An 18,256-nucleotide genomic window follows, 5' to 3' on the forward strand; every position below is an offset into this window, starting at 1 on the left:
TCCATGTCAGATAGAACAATTACACGTAGTTTTGTGATATTTGTCTTATTTCAAAAACACGCTAAAAATAATCTTGCAAGTTTCCTTCGCATTATATTTTACCTTCAGTTATAACCATTTCTGTAGAAACGCTATCATGTAAAAGCTCCATTGCTTTTATTACACATCCTCATCATCATCATCATCATTTAAGACTGATTATGCCTTTCAGCGTTCAGTCTGGAGCATAGCCACCTTATAAAATTCGTCCACGATCCCCTATTCAGTGCTAACATTGGTGCCTCTTCTGATGCTAAACCTATTACTTCAAAATCATTCTTAACCGAATTCAGGTACCTTCTCCTTGGTCTGCCCCGACTCCTACCTTCTACTGCTGAACCCATGAGTCTCTTGGGTAACCTTGCTTCTCCCATGCGTGTAACATGACCCCACCATCTAAGCCTGTTCGCGCTGACTGCTACATCTATAGAGTTCATTTCGTTTTTCTTTGATTTCCTCATTGTGGACGTCCTCCTGCCATTTTTCCCATCTACTAGTACCTGCAATCATCCTTGTTCATCAGGTAACCTGAATCCACCCAGCTTTCGCTCCCATACTACAAAGTTGGTCGAAAGATTGAACGGTGCACAGATAACTTAGTCTTGGTACTGACTTCCTTCTTGTAGAAGAGAGTAGATCGTAGCTGAGCGCTCATTGCATTAGCTTTGCTACACCTCGCTTCCAGTTCTTCCACTATGTTGCCATCCTGTGAGAATATGCGTCCTAAGTACTTGAAACCGTCCACCTGTTGTAACATTGTTCCTCTTATTTGGCACTCAATCCGTTTATATTTCTTTCCCACTGACATTACTTTCGTTTTGTAGATGCTAATCTTCATACCATAGTCCTTACATTTCTGATCTAACTCTGACATATTACTTTGCAAACTTTCAATCGAATCTGCCATCACAACTAAGTCATCCGCATATGCAAGAGAGCTTATTTTGTGATCACATATCTTAATCTCACCCAGCCAGTCTATTGTTTTCAACATATGATCCATAAATAATATGAACATCAGTGGAGACAGGTTGCAGCCTTGTCTTACCCCTGAAACTACTCTGGACCATGAACTCAATTTACCGTCAACTCTAACTGCTGCCTGACTGTCCATGTAAAGACCTTTAATTGCTTGCAAAAGTTTACCTCCTATTCCATAATCTCGTAGAACAGACTATAACTTCCTCCTAGGAACCCGGTCATATGCCTTTTCTAGATCTATAAAGCATAGATACAATTCCTTGTTCCACTCATAACACTTCTCCATTATTTGCCGTAAGCTAAAGATCTGGTCGTGACAACCTCTAAGAGGCCTAAACCCACACTGATTTTCATCCAGTTGGTTCGCAACTAATACTCGCACTTTCCTTTCAACAGTACCTGAGAAGATTTTACCCACAACGCTGATTAAAGAGATACCTCTGTAGTTAAAATCTTTTCTGTTTCCATGTTTAAAGATTGGTGTGATTACTGCTTTTGTCCAGTCTGATGGAACCTGTCCCGACTCTCAGGCCATTTCAATTTTCCCTCTGTAGCCATTTAAGACCTGATATTCCACTGTATTTGATGAGTTCCGACTTAATTTCATCCACCCCAGCTGCTTTATTGCACTGCACTCTATTGACCATTTTCTCCACTTCCTCAAATGTGATCCTATTTCCATCATCATTCCTATCCCATTCTACCTCGAAATCTGAAACTTTACTGATCGTATTTTCACCTACATTGAGCTACCCTTCAAAATATTCCCTCCATCTGCCCAAGGCACCCACAGGATTCACCAGCAGTTTTCCTGACCTGTCCAAAATACTTGTCATTTCCTTCATACCTCCCTTTCGAAGACTGCTAATTAGACTTCAGAATGGTTTTCCAGCAGCTTGACCCATAGTCTCCAACCTGTTTCCAAAGTCTTCCCAAGATTTCTTCTTGGATGCTGCAGTTATCTGTTTGGCTTTGTTTCTTTCTTCAACATAACTTTCTCTGTCTACCTGAGTTCTAGTATGTAGGCATTTTAGATACTCCTTCTTTTTCCTTTTACAGGCTGCCTTGACTGTGTCATTCCACCAAGCTATTTGCTTCATCCTACACACTACTGTTCCAAGCCATTCTTTAGCCACTTCTAGTACTGTGTCCCTGTACCTTGCCCATTCCTTTTCCAGTGACTGTAATTGACTACATTCAACTAACTGGTACATTTCTGAGATCGCTGTTATGTTCTTGTGCCTGATTTCCCAAGTTTCTCCACTCTTATCCTCGTACATATGGACCTGACCTCCTGCACTTTCGGCCTCACAATCCCAGTTTCACTGCAGATTAAATAATGATCAGTGCCATCAAAGAATCCCCTGAATATCCGTGTGTCCCTCACAGCCTTCCTGAATTCCTGATCTGTTATTATATAGTCAATGGCAGATCTGGTTCCCCTCCCTTCCCAAGTATACCGGTGAATGTTCTTATGTTTAAAAAAGGAGTTTGTGATTACTAAGCCCATACTGGCACAGAAATCCAAGAGTTGTTTCCGTTCCTGTTGGCCTCCATATCCTCTCCAACTTTACGCACTACCTTTTCATACCCTTCTGTTCGATTTCCAATCCTGGCGTTAAAATCACCCATGAGCAGAACACTGTCCTTGTCCTTTAATCTAACAACTACATCACTGAGTGCCTCATAAAAACTATCCATCTTATCTTGATCTGTCCCTTGACAATGCGAATATAATGACACAATCCTAATTTTCTTGCTAGACACTGCCAAATCTACCCACATTAGTCGTTCGTTTACATACGTTATTGCAACTACACTGGGTTCCATTTCTTTCCTGATGTAAAGCCCTACGCCCCATTGTGCTATTCCTGCTTTGACTCCTGACAGGTAGACCTTGTATTCTCCCACTTCCTCTTCTTTCTCACCCCTTACCCGAATGTCACTACCAGCTAAAACGTCCAGCCCCATCTTACTTGCAGCCTCTGCCAGCTCTACCTTCTTCCCAGAGTAGCCCCCATTGATATTAATAGCTCCCCATCTCATTACCATTTGTTTTCAAATCTTAGGAGTCCCTGGTTTGTCAGTTTGAGGTGGGACTCCGTCACCTCCAAAGGTCCTAGGCATTTTACTCTGATTGTTGCCATCATCATATTTAAAGTACCAGGGAAGCAGGTTGCTAGCCTTACTTGCCCCGAGTCCCATTGGGTATTAGCCCTAACGGTTGAGGGACTAACCGGTGGTTTTGGTAGTCTTTGCCGTATGAGCACAAAGGTGACCACGACTCAGAATATGTCCGAGATGCTCTGCCTTATTCCAAAGTAACTGCTATCCGGACTGTCGGGACCACTTACTTGGCCACTCATACGTTGCCCGTGGCTCATGAACTAGGACATGACTACAGGAACCCACACCATGAACCACATCCTATTAATTTAAAAATGTCATGAGGGCTTAATGCTGGAATGTTGTTATTTTTATTGTTAACTATCTGTATTCCTGATTCCAGAATTGGCAGAGGAGTTTTGAGCCATATGAATCTGACTGATTTTTCTGTGTAATCATCCATTTCGAAGACTGTCAGTGCTGTTTCCGCCTTACCAGCTATGCACTTCGTATGGGAGGACGGTGGCGACTCAAGCCATCGGTGCATTCCAGTAAGAATCTAATATAAGTTCGCAGCAGCTTCCGCTAGGAGTCTGAACAGGTGCCTTACCAGTCTTGAAAGCTAAGCACCCTTGCGCAATGTAAAATACCGCATGGTTGAAATACGTTGCTCAACTGATTACATTCTACGTCGAGTCGTACTACAAAAGCAGGTTATTTCAAATAACATTTCCCAATTGTTCGCTGCCCAGAAACGTGTATATTAGACTAGCTGGACTCGTTTTAAAGGATCACTGATTCTTCCTGGACCAGAGCAGTACCGCTAACTCCTAATCAGTCGAAAGTGGCGCTCGTTTTTAAGTCGGGAGAATACTTGGTACCTCCAAGACAACTGTGTTCTGGAAAACCGATTTCACTAATACCTGTGGATAGATTTCAAATATTCTGTTTCGAAAAATTAGTAATTATCTTTACTGAAAAAGTAACCATATGAATAATTTCGAAATATTCCTATAATTTTCATATTGTACCTGTCAAACAAAATGTACTACGAGATGTATCTTTCAGTGTGCTGCGAAGTATTTTGAAACTTACTGACCGATTAAAACAGCGCGGCAGTCCGGGACTCGAAACCGGTACTTTCCCTTTCATAGGCAGTGCTCGAACAGGGGTAACAAGGCACAACTCACGACCCGTCCTCCTTGCGTTAATTCTGCCAAGAACTCTCACCTACTTTCCAAATTTCATAGGAGCTCTCCTGCATTCACGAGTGGAAGGGTACTGCAGAGAGACGGCTTAACCACAGACCAGGCGATAGTTTGCTTGCTGAATGATTTTGTCGCGATACGGCGAAGTATGCACTCTTTAAAGACTTCCTGTCAGATTAGAACTTGTTATAAGACGGTTATGACGCCAAGTCGACGACGAGGTCATTAGAGGCACAGCACAGCCTCGGTTAGACAAAGGAGAGGAAGAAAATCGGCTCACTTCTATTAGAAGTATCCGCCCTGGTACTCGTCTAAAGTGGTTTAGAAGAACTAAGGCAAATCTTTGTGTGGACGACTGGACGGGATATGAAAATCTCTCTTAACTAGTACGAGTCCAATGTGTTAATCACCGCATCACCTGGCTCACTAACTACGAATGATACGAGATCCAGAAACTCCTGTCTAGAACACGCACGGACAACGTTGACGTAAGAGTTATAGATACTCAAAATTATTCCCAACAACAGCTGTACGTAATTAAAAATAATTGGAAGTGAAATTACTTAGCGGAGTGGTACGGTGTAGTGCAGTTCACATTTTCGGTGTATAAACCTAGATCAAACATAACTATTTCATGTTGAGCAGTCGGCTAGGTGAGGTGGTCGTTGGAAACCAAGGTGACATTCATTCACGTAATGTTTTTAGTGTGTAACAAACACACACATTCGCCAGGCAGTAATCACCCGCTTTCGCGTATGTACACAACTCAAATCTTTAACAGAAAATCACCACCATCAATAAATCCACCACCACCATCACCACCACCACCACCACCACCACTTATGGTGCCGCGCGAAGTGCCGCACTGGGTAACATACTGCTCGAGAATCCTGGAGATCACTGCTTGAAACTCCCGTTCGTGCTAATATTTCCCTGACCTACCTCAATACAAGTCCTCCATGTCTCTCGTCCATTCCTCGCCTGGCACCGCGACAGATTATCTGTTGTACAGAGCCTAAGCAACATGGAATGACAAACTCATATCTGTCACTCAAGCTTAGTTTGACTGCCGGAGATGGCAGCTTTGTGTATTACATTTCTCACTCTGTACATCCACAAACAACGTACAGACTCAATCGATTTAACCATGTATTCTTCTTACTGTAGTGTGTATGCCCCATAGGTAAGAATTTGTTATTTGCTGTCCTGCCTGGCATTGCGATTTTAATGCCCAGAAATGTAGTTGTCCTGTTACCAACATTTATGTCAGCCACCGTTTCCCTAGTTCAGCGCACGAAAATGTCGGAATAAATCCTTTTAAAATGAAATGGAAGGCTTCTTTACGCATACTCATCAAATTCGAACTAGTTTCTCATTTGCAACGACCTCGCAGCCGCCGTACTGTCTTCTTTGTCAGTAGATAAAAACTGCTTTGCCGTTTACGACCAAGGTTTTCTGGGACACAAGAAGGGTTGTTTCCATCGATTAATTAGAAAGGAGTAAAGTAATATCCGCTAAACACTGATCAATTCTTCCTCATCAAGTTGGTGAAGAACACATGAGGATAGGTCATAGCTTCTGTCCACAAAGCTTTTTTCCGCCAGTAAATCTCTCGTATTGTGGCATATGAATAGTGTGAACGTCCATCTTATTCATCTCATTCCCGTCTCAGTGCTTTCTACCTACTACCACATCTAAAAAGTTGTTGTAGGTGTCGATGAGTATTTGGGAAACATGTAGAATGCAACCACCTCACTAAATAACCGTTGAACAAAATTCATTGACTCATAAGAACTTTAGTCTTGTCACAAGGACTGCAGACTGCGAATGGTGACATACACTGTGTGTGAGGATGACTTCCGTGACTCGAAGTCAATAGAAGGGAAAGCCTTGAGCTCGTGCGTATCGCGCTGAACACCTGCAGAGGCTGCCAGTGGTGAGGTTAAGAGGTCGGGAAGATCTCTGCGGGAAAGCGGGAGAAAGTATGCACAAAAAGGAGGTGAGGGTGGTACCACTACATACGGCTCGCCTTACGGGCAACGAAGAAATGCCGTGGTGGATGCGGCAACTACCTATCCTATGCTAACATTTTACGAGCTGTCTCACAAAATAGCCTCCTCCTACTATCTCGATAGGCTAAATATCTGCGAGATCAGGAAATAGCGCTGACTCTGGTAGCTCCAAATAATTATTTAGACCGTTACCAACGCCTGCTCAGAAAAGTCACTTTTCATGGGTAAAGGTAGCCCTTGTTGTCTCCACAACCCCTTCATTTGAAACAACATTAATAAGTAACGTTACTAACACGATAATCATTACGTACTCATTATCGGGGATTTCCTGCTGATCTGTTACTGTATAGATTTCATGTTTGGGAAAGGCAATGGATGATATCCAAGTGGAAAGCCTATTTTCAACAAAGAAACGACAAGTCATTTTCCTTTTTGTGAAACACATTAGCCACCGAATGACTGACGGATTTGAAAATAACGTCGCAACTTACTGTTTTTAAGGTAACTTATTTTCTCTTTTATTTACATGCTTTGGTTATTTGCATGCTTTGGATATTAAAAGAGCTATGTGTGCTGTCAATCAACAAGGAAAGCTCAATGAGTTTTTCTCTTTCTGTGGGAAATCAAGTACTGAAACACAGAAGAGAATGCAGGGTATTTCCTAGCGACAAGATGGATCAATCAGCGCTATTCCTACAAGAGGTCCTAAGCATGGTCTGTGAATCGATGCAGCCGTTGAAGTGTCCCATTGAGGTTCCATGCTCAACTATTCACCACCAGAAAGCCATTTCAGGTATACGTAAATGTGAAATTGAAAATGTTGGCATACCAGAATGACACAGTTTAAGCGTTAGTATCCCAAAGATACTCAGTAGCGCCTACAGTATATCATTTCATTTTTACAACTAGTGAGAGACAACTTTCTGTAGAACGTGATAATGAGTGATGGCGTCCTTTTTCATTTAACGGATATATAAGAAAACAAAATTACCAATTTTTGGGTACTGAAAGTTGGAGAGCATTTCGTCATTATCACTTGCATCCCCAAAAATGAACGTCTTTGTGTTGTGTTATGGCGGTAAGAGTTGTCGAAACATATTTCCTTGGAAGAACAGGAAGGTCAGCCAAATAAAGTCAATGGGACCCTGTACAGCTGAATGCTTTAACATTTTTGTGACGACTGGCGGACGAAGGTAATCATAACATACCATCCAGCAGGACCGTGAGGAAAAAATCGGTGAAAATAATCTGGCAAAGCACTGAAATTGAATGTCCTCTGCCTTTACTTGATTTACGGCCTCAGACTCTTTTTCATAGCGATATTTAGAAACAACAGTTTACAGAAATAAATCTTGTTTATTTCCACGAACATTCGAGCCATAAGCCAACGTTTAGGAGCAAAAATCGCCTACTGCCATCGAAAATGCTCTGAAAGTAACTGTATTTGCCAATATGAAAATTATGACTATTTGAATGATGTTTTTCATACATAATTCTCAAAAAGGAAATAGGTACTAAGTTTTATGTACCGACATTTAAGCAGAATATTAAAAACGTCTCTGTAAAAGAATAGTGACAACATTATAAAGAAGTACAATAAAAGCTACAGATTTGAAGAACTGTAGGTAACGGAAAAGCGCAAGTAAACGATCACAGTGATGAATTTGTTCCTTAGTGCGTTGTATAGAATTAGTTTCTGTTGTGGTGTCACCGCCAGGCACTACACTTGCTATGTGGTAGCCTTTAAATCGGCCGCGGTCCGGTAGTATACGTCGGACCCGCGTGTCGCCACTATCAGTGATTGCAGACCGAGCGCCGCCACACGTCAGGTCTAGAGAGACTTCCTAGCACTCGCCCCATTGTACAGCCGCCTTTGCTGGCAATGGTTCACTGACAAAATACGCTCTCATTTGCCGAGACGATAGTTAGCATAGCCTTCAGCTACGTTATTTGCTACGACCTAGCAAAGGCGCCATGTTCAGTTACTATTGATATTGTGAATCATGTACCGTAAAGAGCAACGTTCGTCATTAATGGATTAAAGTTAAGTATTCCACCAGCTACGTCCGTTTTTCTGAAGTATAACTTCCTTGTCCTGTTCCAGAGCTCACGCCAGACTGCGTGAGCTAAATCGCGTGCCTTTCGGCTCTTCTAGTAACACGGTGTTGACTCTCCTGCCAACCACAATATCTATAATAGTACACTCACATAAAATTGGTATTAAAGGAGACAGGTATAACGAATAATTTTAATTATACATGAATCTGAGTTAAGAAACTAAATTTTGACTGAATATGTAATTATGCAAATTTGATGGAGGTAGTAGTATACGGACACGACGGTGGAAGAAATAGTGAGGAAGTTGGAAGGAGAAATATGCAGTTAACATAATCAGAAGTAAGTTGCTAAATGCATAATTATAGATAAAGCTACTATCGCACATATGGCAGACAATAAGCGAACATTTGAGACTTCGTCGTGAATTACTTCACAGCTATGTAAAAGAACCTGGTTTGTGGCTGCCCACAAAATAAGACAGGCGCGGTGCGCCATCATACATGAACCACATTTGTATTCGTATTTGCATGGAACAGCCTCCAGCAAGTTAGGCAATAACTTAATGAGAAAGTCAAAATAATGCGCTCCAGGTAACCTTTGTGGTAGCACCAATGGCCCTATTAATCTATCGCCAAGTAGAGTGGGACATGGACAGAAATAATTCGTAAACAAGTAGTCGACTTTAAGTGATGTAGGACATGACGATGTTGATATCGACATTGACGATGAAGCTGAAAAAGAAGGAAGTTCAAGACTGTCGCATTTCGTAGACGACGATGTAAAATAAAATGGGACGCAAGATAGAAAGTGAAAAGGACAGGGAAGGAAACCGACTGTGTGCTGTCCAAACGATCAGTCCTGGCATTTGCCCATTTGCCTTAAATTAATTCTTCTCAGACATATACATCATTCAAATACTATTTCTGAATGAACTCGCTGCATAATCTTTCCTTACTCCTAGATAGCCTTTTTGGTGTGCGCTGAAATGCTAGTCATTTGCGTATGCTCCACTTCAAGCTAATTTGACGGCTACATGAGTCTTCTTCATAGGGTTGCAGTTTTAATGCTAGCAGTGTATTTTAACCCTATTCAACACTAAACTGACACACAATATTTATAGCGCAACGCAGTCTGACTTTCAAAAATACCTACAAAAGAATGGCCCTGACTAACAATAACCTGAATCACTTACCTCACAAAAATCTTCGTTACCCGAACTACTGCAATACAGCGAGCGCCACTACTGCCAGCCAAATAAAAGATTCTAACTACTGAAGGCACTAACTACTGAAGGCATAGTCAGCAAATGAAAGATTTTGATATAGAACAATTTACTTACCTTAATAATATTCAAAAGTCATTTATATATAATCAGTTCATATTATCCAGTATTACAAATTTACTCTTTCTGGCGGACACACGTCCAGATCGTCCGCTCTTAAAATTCTGCCATCTCTCTCCCCACACCCACCACTGCTGGCGGCTCACCTCCAACTGCGCAATGCTACGCGCTGTTCACATCCAAGTGCCCAACACCACAATAGCGAATATTCCAACAACGCTAACCACCCACAGACTGCACACAGCACAGTCTGTGAGTTTCATACAGAGCGCTACATGGTGTTACCAACATAAAAAATTAATACAGCCTACTTACAACCATGTCATGTCATGACCATGACATGATACCTACGGGAACCGTGCTCTTTGGATGGCAATCTACGCCTGTTGTACATCGACAGTTTTCAAAAGAAGTGTCGTACTTGTCGTGGACCATAAATCGTAAGAACACACACAGGCTCCGTTGAAGCCAGAGGTGGCTATGAGGAATCACTGCTGAGGGAAGAGAAGTGGCTGGTTTTCGCTCGTGACAGCCTTGCGCAGCCAAGGTAATGACGCTATTTTCGCGGTCGTTGGTGGCACCTGGGAACTCGAGTTCACGGTCCGTCTCCGTACCTTGGAGGAATGCTTCGTAATAATCGCCCCTCCTGCTGCAGACGCATTCTCCACAGCTAACTGCGGACCACTTACCGAACCTTCAAATTGCTGGCCTCGGCGAATTTGGGTCTTCTTTTTCTGTTGATAGTTGCGTGTAAATCCGTAAATGATTCAATATGCCACAAAAAAAGAAAACCCTTAATTTAGTTCGCAGTTGCATTTCAGATGCCCTCGCTGTGTTCGTGGAATGTTTTGCGCAGTGAATGTTATTTCTCCTGCCTCCCATCAAGGATTTTCTTCTCCAAATTAGTTTTTAATGTTGGTGTACAGAAACGTTATTGAGAATTAGCCACTAGTTGAACAACCTAAGGGTTGGGGATCCAAGCGCCTATGCTGTTGTTTAACAAACGTTTATCAACATTTTTTTTTAAAATCGTCAAATTTCAAGTTACATCTTTGTGAATTCCAACCTATTTTTTCAAAACTGTCGGAGCGAGATTACACGGCACATAAGAAGTTATAGATTTACTGGGGTAATGAATTAAAAAACGCCTTCAGTCACAACTTTTCTTATTTTATTAAATACACGATGCATTTCGGACCCTGTCGGTCAATCATCAGGTGTAGTTTGTATTCATGCATGTTTTATTTCTTGTTTTGAATGATATAAAATGCATATTCCTGTCACGAAAAGGTTTAATGTTAGGTTATGAATTTCGTAAGTCGAACTCGGAAAATATGTGCAAAATAGTGAAAAAGATGAGCAGTGTAAACTTACCACATAATCCAAGGAAAGCGTTTTTAACGTCTTAGTACCAGCAAACATTCTTTTCTCCGTTGTTTTCGTACATGTCACTTCATTCAAGAGGCACGTTTGCACAGACATGTTTGTAAACACTTCATAGATGTTTTTGTACATGGTGTTGTCAAAGATGAATTTATTAATAGTGCTAAAGATGTAACTATTAAACAATTGACATATACAGGAAATAACTTTAGAATAGGTCTTTAAAATTATATGGTTTACGAAATCTGTTTGTTCATCTAACAAATATTCAGGTTTTTTGATTTTGTGGAGGTATATCTCCAGTTGTTCTAACATATTTAGAGTCTTAACATTGGCTTCGTTATGTAGTACTCGTTTCCTACATATCTTATGTAGTGACTGATTTTTCGAAATGATTGAACCTGAAAGCTTTTATGTGATCTTGAAAACGGGTTTTGAAGTTTCTGATTGTTTTCCCTGCATAGTAGGAGGACAATTGGACGCGATATGATGCTTGAGTTCCTCCCGGTGTATTTGATAATCAAAATATCCACGGGTGTACTGCCTTTCTACAGTGTCCAATGGGCACAACATTTCCGCTATCATACATGTCGCCATCATCAGGTGAACTGACGGACTGAGCTCCTGTGAACCTGCCGGCACGGCGATCCGTACGCTATGGTTGCTCAGAGGGAACTGAGCAGTCATAGCGTACGGATCTCCGTGCCGGCACTTACACAGGATCTCAGTCCGTCAGTTCATCTGATGGTGGCGACATGTATGATCGCCGAAATGTTGTGCCCGTTGGATACTGTAGACCGGCAGTACACCCGTGGATATTTTGATTGGGAAATGATACTTTGTATGTTTGCGTATTTGATTGTACGTTATGGACGAGTAAGTTTCCTAACTTATCATTAGCTGAGAATGCCACTGTTACATTTGTTTTTCTGAAATCTTTTCGTGACAGGAATATGCTTTTCAACACATTCAAGAGAACGAATAAAACATGTATTAAGGCCAATTACACCTGATGATGGACCCGCAGGATCAGGAATGCATCGTGTATTTAATAAAATGCGAAAAGTTGTGACTGATGGCGTTTTTTTAATTCATACCTCCAGTGTATTGAATAGAGTGACGTTTGAAGCTGCAAAATATGGATAAAATTAAGTTATAGATTCAATTGCCGTGTCAAAAGTTTTCGATGACGTGAACCTTTTCTGTTATTGTTGTTTCGATTCCCCACAAACTGGGCGGTCTGGCAGCGGATAACAATCGCTCTTCAACCAGAAGTTACATATACTTCATATATGGTTAAAAGATACAAAAAAATCAGAATAACTCATTATTTTTGTTAAAAACACATTGGCGAACACAAAAGCAAATGATAGTAAGTAAATGTTTACAGAAAACACACATGGAAGGGGGGGGGGGGGGGGGGGAGACTGATGATTCTTAAAACTTGTTTGATAATTTTGTATAACATTTAAAACACGAGAGCCACTGATGTTAATGTGGATGATGTCATGATGTAATCGTGATGCTGTTGAAAATGATAAGGGACATTTTGATACTGGAAAGATGAGGGTGACTTGGGACCTATGGAACCGCCGGTAGCAATTAAAAGTCAGCAGGGTGGAGGAAAGGGGAAGGAGAAAATGCAAGGATCATGTGAGGTGGAGTGTCGTGGCTAGGATCGGAAAGAGAGTCACATTGTGGCATGGATTTACATCGTTGGGGAGTCTGAGTTGGTTGAATTTCCGTCGGGAGAGGATGGATAAGGCATGAAGGTGTATGGAAGGTATATCATGGTTGCAGTGGTGCAGCAGGGTACATTCTGGAGGGCAACGACTAATAAAATAGGCAGAGTCCTAAACAGGCAAGGAATGAGATCAGTCTTCCGGCCAGCCAGGAAAATTAAAGACATTTTGCTACTCGTCGCCGATGCTTCGTGTTTTTCTTTTTTTTTTCTTTTCTTTATTGTTATTTCATGCCCCTTGCTCTGTATGGGCGTGCGAGAAGTGGTGGAAGGGATGCAGGGTGGGCTGCCAGCGGTACAGCTCTCCGCTCTTCAGCCAAGAGAATAATAATAAATAAAATTTTTTTGTGTGAAATAGAAGCAAAATTTGAGGCTGTTTTCTATTTTAAATTAAAATTCAAAGACAAACAATTAGAAAAATGAAAAATATACATTTCAAAAATACATTGCAGAAAGGTGAAATTATTGTGAAAAAAACACTGGAGCACTGAACTTTCACTTAAAATCTGAAGGTCCTGCCCTGCAATGAGAAGTATTGATGGAAGAGACAGTGTGTTGCATAGGGTTGAGGGGAGGGGATAGAAAGATAGCGGGCTTTTAGGTAGGAACACAATGGGAATGAGAGGTAGCAGTTCAGGTGCATAGTGAGGAATACAGTCGATGGAAAGGATAGAGAGCGAAGAGTAGTGTGTTGTGTGGTAGGGCAGTAGTTCGAAGAGGAAAGGGGTGGGGATGGATGCAGAGGGAAAAGGTATGAGGAGCTCAGATGTGGAATGGAGTAGTTGGGGAAAAGTTAAAGTTGGTAGGACGGATAAATATCGGGGCAGATCTCTTTGTCTGGAAGAAGGAATCGGTTGAACTTGCTTTAGAATAGAATATGGAGTGTTGATAGGTGTCCCATTCTCCATAAATTCCAACGATCCCTCCAAATCCACCTCAGTCAGTTTACTTCCTAGTGTAACCATCTGTTTGTGAAGGCAGGGTAACATACCAAACTTGGTGTTCAGAGAGAAGACAATGAGGTGATTAGAATTTAGTTTGTACATTGCATTGAGCATCAGATTCTCCTTAAATACAGGTATTTAGGAAGTTCTGTGGTGGACGAGCACAGCCTATTAAACACAAGATTTTGTTTGACCAAACGCGGATACTTGCTCACACATCGAACTGTCGGGAGTTTGTCGAAACAGCTATGCAGCTGGTAATGCATGCAAGCGTGCAGCTGATAAAGAATGAACGCAGAGGATGACTTCTCGAAGTTTACCGCCTGATGCGAGTGAGCTGGCCTGGGGGGCCGAGCGGTTCCAGTCTGGGACTGCGCGACCGCTACGGTCGCAGGTTAGAATCCTGCCTCGGGAATGGGTGTGTGTGATGTTCTTAGGTTAGTTAGGTTTAAGGAGTTCTAAGTTCTACAGGACTGATGACCTCAGCAGTTAAGTCCCATAGTGCTCAGAGCCGTTTGAACAATTTGATGCGAGTGATGGCGCTGCAAGCAACGATGGATAGATAGCGCAAACAAAATCTATGGACATAGACGGCACCATCTCAGTATGCACCATTTCCATGTTATCATTCTGATGTTTTGCAGCCATTCAGATTCCGTGCTCTGGATATAAGAGTGGGAGCCTAGCCAGCTTAACAGCTGATGACACAGCTTTCTTCACCCTCTGTTCCACTCTCCAGAAATCCCAACGATCCCTCCAAATCCACCTCAATCAGTTTACTTCCTAGTGTAACCAGTGGCGTCTTAAGATTAACCCCTCCAACACGCAACCAATAATTACAGAGCACAACACCCAAGTATTCCTTCTCCATGAATTCTACATCACCGTTTAGACAGCCACATCCACCTAACACACTAAAATACCTTGGACTATCCTTCGACCGGCAACTAACGTGGAAACCTCACCTACTAACCATACAACAGAAAGCCTGCAACGAGCTAAAACTACTATAACTACGAACTGGTCGAACATGGGAACCACACTGTTCCACTGCCCGTCACACGTACAAATCGCTGATCCGCTCCATCCTTTGCTATGTAAATGTTGCATGGGTATTTGCCCCTTCTAAGTTATGTAAATCCCTCCAGATCCCCGAACACCACGCTTTCCACCTCGCTTTCCGCTTACCTTCCCCCACAACGATACTTCACCAACTCATCAAATTCCCACTCCTCCTCTATGACACTCGACACCTCTGAACAAACTACCCCGTCTGTAAATTCGACTCCAACAATTCTATTGTGTCTCCTCTCTTTCCAGTCCTTGTGTGCTACTGTGCCTCTGTCTGCACATTCCACCAACCCTCCAGCTGCGCACCCTCCACGTTCTCTCTTAAGGAAATTTCTACCATCTCCCTCTTCCGCACCATGAACTCTACTGCAATGTATACCCAGCCTACCAACTCTGAATCCAACCTACACTATCCCTCCCCACCCCATCCTCCCTTCTCCTCCCCCTCCTCTTCCTCTTACCTGTCGTCCATCACCCTCTCTTCGTCGCCAATCTGTAGATCCCAGTACCAGTTATCCCTCTCTCCCTGTTCCCCACAACCACCCCTATATCGTCAGCACCTCATACCAGCCCTCAGTCCTCATCACCACCACTCTTCTATATCTCTCCATACCCACATTTATTTCATCTATAGTCTGCTGTCCCAGGGCAAGGTGTTTTCCAGTTCTATTGAAAGAGCACGGTGCTCCGTTTTTATTGATTAGTGAATCTTCTGTCATGTTCAATATTTTTCAAGTCTATTTTCAAGTGTTTAGTGCTCTTTAACAGTTTCTAAATTGTTTTTAAATTTGTTGTCCATCCACAGTTTTGTCACGAATCATGAAGGGAACATTTCATTATTTATGTCTCTCCCATTCACGTCAATAAAATAGTGCTAACTTCATAGTACACATGTGACCTTGTTTCTTTGTTTTAGGATCTAAGTTTGAGGCAAGTTCTGCTGGCTGAAGAGCAGTTTATTTGTATCGCTGTCATCCTCCCCCTCTCCCCCTCCAACCACTCTGTCGATATGGGGCGTGCGGGAATGAAATAACAATAACGAAAAAGAAAAACAGTTTCACGACAGCCAGACAAAGCTTAGGATTTTATCCGAATTTGCCACACAAGCTAACCCGAGACATTTTATGCAAGGATTACGTCGCGATAGACATCGTAGCGAGATTACATTGTGGTTGTAGAAACGGATTTGTTTCCCAGAGGAGTAGGTGTTCACATACTCTTTTCACCTACATGTGTTATAGACCTGCTGTGATTTCCCGACTTTATTTCTACGACTGTTAGGGTGGCTGATATGACCGTCGTTGTCTAACCAACTAGTGTTGCGTCTGTTATGAAGTCAGTATCAATAGATAGTTCAACTGTAGCTTGTCTCCCTATCCTGCTTTTCCATGGTTCTACTTAGCCATTAAAGTGTTAGCTACGAGGAAGCGTTTAACTTCACATGTTGTCAGCACCGAGATGATTCCATTTCTCGGTCTAAGATTCTGCAGTAATGGACTGTGCGGCTGGTCCCGGCGGAGTTTCGAGTCCTCTCGTGGGCATGGGTGTGTGTGTTTGTCCTTAGGATAATTTAGGTTAAGTAGTGTGTAAGCTTAGGGACTGATGACCCTAGCAGTTAAGTCCGATAAGATTTCACACTCGCTTGAACATTTTTTGAACATTCCATCTCTAAACCTGACATTTTTACCAACTATGTTCTTATGGATTTGTTTTACGAGACAGCATCACGGTACTCATGTACTCTCTTACATGTGCCAGGAATACATATAACTTCTCTTCACAGTTAGCGTAGAAAATGAATCACATATCATAATAATGATAAACAGTAATTATGAGAAAGAGTCGATGGATCTACATGCACGGACGGAAAAAAATTGCGACACCAAGAGATTGTTCAACATAAACGAAAGTTGGTGGACGTGTTTCTACATATGAGAGGTGATGGCTGTTCAGATTTTGCACCAGTCGCATAAGAGTGACGCTGGTATCGCCGCTAGGATAATCCAAATCAAGTTACTTTAAATACTCACTGCAATAGTCGTGAGCGTTAGTTACCTTTGAGATTGGACGCTTTGACTTGACGTTACTCAAGTATGCCTTTAAGGCGACAAAGATGTCATTATCAACACATCGCTTAGTTTGAACGAAGGCGTGTATAGGGCTACGAGAAGCTTAATATCCCGTCTGCGATACTACCGAAAGACTTGATAGGAATGTAACCACTGTACATGATTGTCGGCAGCGGTGGTTATGACCATGAATGGTCGAAAGAAGACGAGGCTTTGGTCGACCATGTGGCTTTACCGTGAGGGAAACCATCGTGTACAACATATGGCTGTGGCGTATCGTACTGCATCTACAACAGCAATTTGAGCACCAGGTGGCACCACAGTGATACAATGAACTGTTACAAATCGGTTCTTCAAGGACACCTTCTGTAGCGTGCACTTCACTGACCCCAAAACACCACCATTTGCGACTTCAGTGGCGTCACGGGAGAGCTCATTGGAGGGCAGGATGGGGGTCCGTTGTGAATTCTGATGCAAGCTGGCTCTGCCTGAGTGCCGAATTATTCTGTTGTTGCTAGCATACATTGCGTGTAAAGGTCACGAAGAATCGAGAAATTAAGTCTCTTTCGGAGACATATAGATAGTCGTTTTTCCCTGGCTCAATCTGCAAGTGGAACAAGAAAGGTACCCTCCATGACGCACCTTACGGTGGCTTGCGGAGTATAGATGTTGATGGAGATTTAGATGTAGATGCAGATGTAGTTGCCAGTGGATGCCTTGTGTTGGTGAAACGGAGGCCCGTTTACGGCGTGCGACCAACCTGTCTACGTCCTACACACACTGGTCCTACACCTAGAGCTGTGGCCTGGGGTGCCATTCTGTACGACAGCAGGAGCACTCTCACGGTTATCGTACACACCCTGACTGCAAATTTGTACGTCAGTCTGGTGATTCGACCTGTTGTGCAGCCATTCATGAACAGCATTCCATGGTGTTATCCAGCAGGCTAACGCTCGCCAACATTTTCTGCGTAGTGTAGACATCTCGCCTCGGCCTGCTCGATCACCAAATTTGTCTCCAGTCGAGCACATATATGGGACATCATAGGACGACAATTCCAGCGTCATCCATAACCAGCATTAACCGTCCCTGATACTGACCGACCAAGCCCCGTAGGCACGGAACTCCTTCTCGCAAACTGACAGCCAACACCTGTACAACAAATGCATGGACGTTTTCATTCTTACATTCAATACTCTCGCGGTTACACCGGTTATTAAAATACCAGCACTTGACCTGTGCAATGGCTTATGTCGCTCTTACATTAACCTGTGTCCTTGTAATGTTAATCACTTTAATATG

This window comes from Schistocerca gregaria, chromosome 1 (genome assembly GCF_023897955.1).
Source record: "Schistocerca gregaria isolate iqSchGreg1 chromosome 1, iqSchGreg1.2, whole genome shotgun sequence".
Classification (NCBI taxonomy): Eukaryota; Metazoa; Arthropoda; class Insecta; order Orthoptera; family Acrididae; genus Schistocerca; species Schistocerca gregaria.